The sequence below is a fragment of the Gymnodraco acuticeps genome, unplaced genomic scaffold (assembly GCF_902827175.1).
Source record: "Gymnodraco acuticeps unplaced genomic scaffold, fGymAcu1.1, whole genome shotgun sequence".
NCBI lineage: Eukaryota > Metazoa > Chordata > Actinopteri > Perciformes > Bathydraconidae > Gymnodraco > Gymnodraco acuticeps.
The window spans coordinates 315,482-321,877 of NW_022990146.1; the positions used below are offsets into that span (position 1 = coordinate 315,482).

The window sequence follows — 6,396 nt, forward strand, 5'->3', positions numbered from 1 at the left end:
TTTCCTCTGTCTCAATGATGAAAGTTATAATAATAGAAGACATGAAGCTTCAGAGAGAGGATGGATATATTCTTACCTCTACTTTGTGATAAGATGAAAATACAATATTAAATTGTAATTGTTAAACACATTGTTTATTTCATTTACTGAGGTTTTAAAGATTATTTACAACATGTGTACATAAGCAGTGGAATAATAGGATATCTCTAGGTCATTAAACTGTCTTCAGTTTAATTTTATTAATACAAGAAATAGGTCATAGAAAATGTTTAATTGTGTATTTCAGCAGAGCGGGGGGCACGGTGCTGCTGGACCTGGAGGTGCTGACCTGGGGTCAGTGGGACATCATCTGGGCAGGGTTAGGGGAAGAAGGAGAATATAAACTGTTATAATCACAGCTATTAAGATTAGAACACTAATATTGTTAACAATCAATCTATACAACATGCTTTTGTTCCATTAAAAAAACATATTGTTTTATTAGTACAGAAAAATTAAGACTTATTTTAAATATATTAAATAATATGATTAAATTACATCAGCTATATATCATTTACTTGTTAACTTACTGATGTAACATGACTGGGGGCTAAAGGAACAGCTTCATCTTATTTATCTGGCCATGGTTCTCTTTATTTAATCTCCGACGGTGATCTCCAAACATTTTAAAAGTAAAGTTTCTGGATCCTTTTCAGCTAATTTGCTAGCAGGCTGCTTGAGCAACGCAACCGAACAGCGCGTATCACGTGACGTAAATACGAAGCGCTCCGTAGGCTAGACCGTCTCATTTCGTAGGCCGCTCGGTCCAGCCTACGCGGTCTCGTCGGCCGCATCCTGCGTCGACCGCGTAGGCTGCGTACCTCGAAGGATACAACCCCTGAATTGAGACACGGCCTACGACTTCAGCCTTGGTTAAAGTTGCGCATGCGCTATGAGCGAACATACGGGTACTTCTCAGGCATGCCGGGTAATCTGTGACGTTTCGCTCTCTCGAAAGTTGGGCCATTTTATCATCATACGCTAATGAGCAACTCTCATAGGAATGAATGAGGCCCCGCCTCCCAGCTGTATCCAGTTCTTATTATACATCCATGGTCTCGTCGCTAAGATTCTTTCTCTGTGTTCCTGAGAAAGTGTGTGTGAGCTCCAGCTCTACTGATCCACCATCTGTGTGTCTGGATAAACCTCCGAATGGACTGTGTGCTCTTTTTTCTGGAGCGTTTACCTCGGACTATAGGAGCTAGCTTAGCATGCTAGCTGGAAACACGTTAGCAACACTAGTCAGATTGAGAGTTTGATGCAGAGAGAAACGGTGTGTTTAACGGAGTCTGCAGGAAAAGGTGATCTAGGAAACATGAGTAAAGTCCAAATGCTGCTGTCGTTGAAGAAGCAGCGACTCACTGCTGCTAATGAAGAGATATTTGCTCTGTTTGAACAAACAATAGCAGAGCTCGAGGAGGAGCTGTTTCTTTCCAAAGAGGAGAAGAAGAGACTCCAGAAGCTACTGGACGCTGTTTTACAGCCTCAGCTTCGGATACACAGAGCAGGTCTGTTCCCTTTACCCTTCATTAACACTTTACACTCTTCAGTAGCACTTTATTATCACATTAATAACACTTTAGACCCTTTATCAGCACTTGCTGCAGGCAGTAGATCCTGAAGTAAAAGTACAAACACCACACTGTGAAAATACTCCATTACAAGTTAAAGTACTGCATTCATATCTTATTTAAGTAAAAATATGTAAGTATTATTATACACATGTACTTTTTTATAATAATTAAAATGTATTACGGAAGAGCAAACCTACCAACAATAAATATATTTATAAAAATACATATATTGAATAATATGTATTTTTAATGTACTGATTTAAATATGACTCATGCATGTGGGCACTAGTTGGTTAAATGTGACATAGTTTAGTTTAGTTTTTTTCGTTGAGCGGCCCAGACCAAGCAAGGAGGCAGAGGCAGAACGTCCAAAAATGTAACCCGACGTGGGCATTTATTAAAATATGAACACATTACACACAGCTTCAATCCTGCTGCTGCTGCTGCTGTTCACGTGAGCCCAGCCTGCAGCCACCAGGATCTCACACACACACCCACTCCCTAAAAGACAGGGAAACAGAGCCTAAATACCCACACACTAATCAGCAACTAGACACAGGTGAGGGGGTAGGAGACAACACAGGGCACCAGGTACACACAATCCTTTAATAAATACTATCTCAATAATTAGTATTTAAAATGTGCAAATGCCATACCAAACGGTACTGTGCAATCACGCTAATAAAGTGCAAAACTGTTCACTAAAGTGCTGAGTTACCAGGGCCGAAGCCGTCAGTTCACAGTGACGAAGTTACCTTCGTCACAAAGTCGTATTGCACTTTTTTGTAGAATAAATAGGGATTGTGTTGTAGTTTTATAATTACTGCCCCAAACCTCTGCACAGTAACTTAAATAAGAATGAATATGTTTTAAGTGAGGTTTCCAGCTCAGTTTCTCATCAATTGTGATTCCAAAGAATTTATGTTCTTTAACTCTCAATGAAAATCCCATCTATCTTAATGGATGCTAGTGTATTGCTATTTCCAAATATGATTAATGTTATTTTATTCAAGTTTAATGATAACTTATTACTGTTTAGCCATAACTTTAGTTTGCATATTTCAGCTGTGATCTCTTCCAATAGTAGCTGTGCATTGTCCCAGAACAAAATATATTAGTGTCATCAGCAAACAAAAAAAACTTGAGTACTGTCGATACATTGCATATTTCATTAATATACATAATAAGTAGTTTCGGCCCCAATACTGACCCCTGGGGGACACCGCATGTAATGTCCAAATATGAAGAACAACACTCTCCCAGCTTCACAAACTGTTGCCTGTTGGTTAAATAACTCCTTACCCATTCCAAAACTACACCCCTGATTCCATAACGTTCCAGTTTCTTTATTAATATGCCATGATTAATTGTGTCAAATGCTTTTTTTAGGTCAATGAATATTCCAATGGCATGTTTCTTTTGGTCAATTGAGCTAGTCATTTCTTCAAGTGAGTCTATTAAAGCCATCGATGTTGATCTATTGGCTCTGAATCCGTGTTGACTTTCGGTGAGAAGTTTGTGTTTTTCTATGAAATCGTCTGTTATTGAAAAGCTTTTCAAGAATGTTTGATAATTGTGGTAGAAGTGAGACAGGTCTATAGTTTGTGAAGTGATGTTTGTTCCCAGCTTTGAACAAAGGTATGACTTTTGTTGTTTTCATTTTGTTAGGAAATGCACCAGTTTGGAATGATAAGCTACATATGTGTGTGAATGGTTTTGAAATAACATCTATAACTTTTTTTAATGCAGTCATGTCAATGTCATCACAATCTGTAGATTTTTTGTTTTTACATTTCGTTACAATATCAACTACTTCCCTTTCATGCACTGCTGTGAGGAACATTGAGAAAGGATTAAGTGTTCCAGTTTTTTTCCTGATGTTCCTCCATCAGGGATTTTGCCTGCTAATTCAGGTCCACCATTTACAAAGAAATCAAGGCAAGGCAAGTTTATTTATATAGCCCCTTTCAACACAAGGCAATTCAAAGTGCTTTACAAAAAACGAAAGACATTAAGAAAATGGCATTTAAAATCAGTCATTAAAAAGAAAAGAAAATAAACAATAAAATAAAAAATACATGGTTAAAAGTTACAGTGCAGTTTAAGATGTGAATAGTTCAATTAAAAGCAGTTTCAAAATCATTGAAACTGTTGGATACAACATCCATATTTTCCTCTTCCTTATCCTTGTCAATGAAGAATGTAGGATAACTCCTTTTTCTAGACCCATTTTTTTATAATACTATTCAGTATGCTCCATATTCCTTTTAATGTTGATTTTATTTTTGTCTAGTATTTTCCGATAGTATTCACTTTTGTAGGTCCTTATTATAATTGTTAATTTATTTTTATATTTTTTATATCTAATCTCTGTCTCTTTTGTTTTATTTCGCATTAAATCTCTATACAATGAATTTTTCTTTTTACAGGCATTTTGTAAACCCCTTGTGATCCATGGACATTCTGCATATTTCATTTATCTACTGTATTTGACAATTGGGCAGTATGTATTATATAATGATCAAGAATTGATCATATGCACTGTCAATATTGTTTTCTTTGTATAAATCATCCCATCTTTGTGCTAAAGCGTTCATTGCTTCCTCTGATCTAACTCGTTTGTATTGAATGGCTTTGTCCGGCATGTTATTACTGTAGTTTCTGTCATAAACTGCAAATACTGTTAGGTGGTCACTTATATAATTTATTAATAATCCACTTACTGTGTTGTTTTCTCTGTCATTTGTGAATATATTGTCTATGAGAGTAGCACAGTGCGATGTGATTCTGCTGGGTCTAGTAATGTTTGGATATAAACTCATGCTGGACATTGTGTTGATGAATTCTTCTGTCATGCTGTGATTATTTGGATTTAGAAGGTCAATATTGAAGTCACCACAAATGAAAACTGTTTTATGAATCACTTTTGACAATATTTCCTCCATCCAGTCCTTGAAAATCTCAATACTAGAGCCGGGTGCTCTATATATACTCTAGTATATATAGAGTGAATATATATATATAATATCTATAGTGCTCTGGACATACATTGATACTTTAGTTTTAATGTGCTTCTTTATTCACCTTTTCTTTTAAATTGTGTAAAAGCAAATAAAAACAAATACTTTGGATTAATTGAAATTGTGGGAGGATAATTCATAAAGAAATCAATGAATACATATTAGGGATTCTATCGATCGGCCACCGACCGATATCGGCCGATACTCACTCTCTACCGATCGATCGGGCTCTCTAAAAATGCCGATCGCGAGAGCCGATCGCATGACGTAAAATGATGACGTAAAATACATGACACTTTTCTCTGTGCGCGGCAAAACAAGCTCACCAAAATGGCTTCACCAGTCTGGCAGTATTTTAAGGTGTCTGAAAAGGACAATAAAATAGCGGTATTGAAGAAAACTGATGCTCCCAGGAGAGAAACTTAAAATAAAAAGACAAATGGAGTCTCTGAGAAGGTTCATATGTGTTTGAAGTTCTCATAAACGAGTCATGTTTATCATAGAACTTGGTTTAATAACCTTAATAGTGACGGAGCAACATTACATACACATGGCAGTTATCACAACACTACTCGAACCCCGCCTCTAGATCCCTACATCCGGTACGGTGCCTGCAGAAGGACAAAAGAGACCAAATGCGAATACTCTACATTAGGGCTGAACGATATACCGTGTCATGGCGATAACCGCGATATGCGCATGCGTGATATTCAAACCGCAGGGACGTGCGGTTTTATTCATTTAAAAAAAAAAATGCCGACGCACTTTAGCACAGAATTCAAAATAAAGATACCCTTATTACTTATCGAAACTGCACATACAATATATCTGAATTAAAGCTGAGACTCCACAGATTATTTAAGTATAGTATCTTAGCGATCCGATCTCGCGACAGGGAAGCAAACACAGACAACACAACACGTACCTTTACGGAGCTTTTACGGGAGATTGTCTCACCGTAGCTGTCAATCTGATCAAAAGACGTGTTCAATGGCATTAAAACGAGAAAAAATGCGGATGAATCGGTTTATCCATAGGTTAATAATCAGGGCTCGACATTAAGGACTGCCCGATGGCCCGGGGCCATCTAGTATTTAGCTCGGGCAATGAAGCCTCACCTGCTGGTTGCCCGATCGGGCAATCTATTGTGCCAGTATCATGCAGCTCGCGGATCCAGTAATGAGTGACCTGACAGTAAAACTAAACATATCTATAACTAGTTTAGGTAGTTTGAGAGGTAATTAAAATAGCTACGTGTGATATTCTAACCTGGTGTGTGTTTTGTCCGCTCACCGCTGCATGTGATCATGCAGAGCTGCATGTCCACTAGTCAGCCTGCTCAGCTGATCTCTCTCTCCCGTCAGATTAGACTTCACTCGCGTTTATGTCCATATCGATCAGATCCAGCTAGTTCTAGCTAATGATATGACTACCTGCTTATTAAAAGACACCTACACAATAAGTGTCGCTATGCAACTGGGTGAGGTCACAAAGTATAGCGCAGCATTATGCATTTGTTTACATGCCCACCGGAACCCCGAGGCATCAGATCAATGCACAATCAACCCACACAGGACATCTCTTTCTCCACATTAAGTGTTAGACATTAGAATTGACTATTCTTGTCTGTCGCATACTCTTCTTGTCTGTCACATAAGTGGCGCAACTGAAGCGGTATTGCGCTAAAGGGAAATTATTTTGACCGGACATTTTGACCATAGAGATTTAGATTTGCCGGCTAATGGGAACTATGACGTCGCCAT

At 37.9% G+C, this 6,396-nt stretch overlaps 1 long non-coding RNA gene across 1 annotated transcript; it reads right to left on the reverse strand.

The window, feature by feature from the left end:
- Nucleotides 1-214: 214 nt before the first annotated feature.
- LOC117546860 lies at nucleotides 215-902 on the reverse strand. The gene is made up of 2 exons (XR_004569086.1): nucleotides 570-902; nucleotides 215-349 (listed from the first exon to the last, which is right to left on the reverse strand). It is a non-coding gene; the product is annotated as an uncharacterized LOC117546860 (long non-coding RNA).
- Between the last annotated feature and the right edge of the window lie 5,494 nt (nucleotides 903-6,396).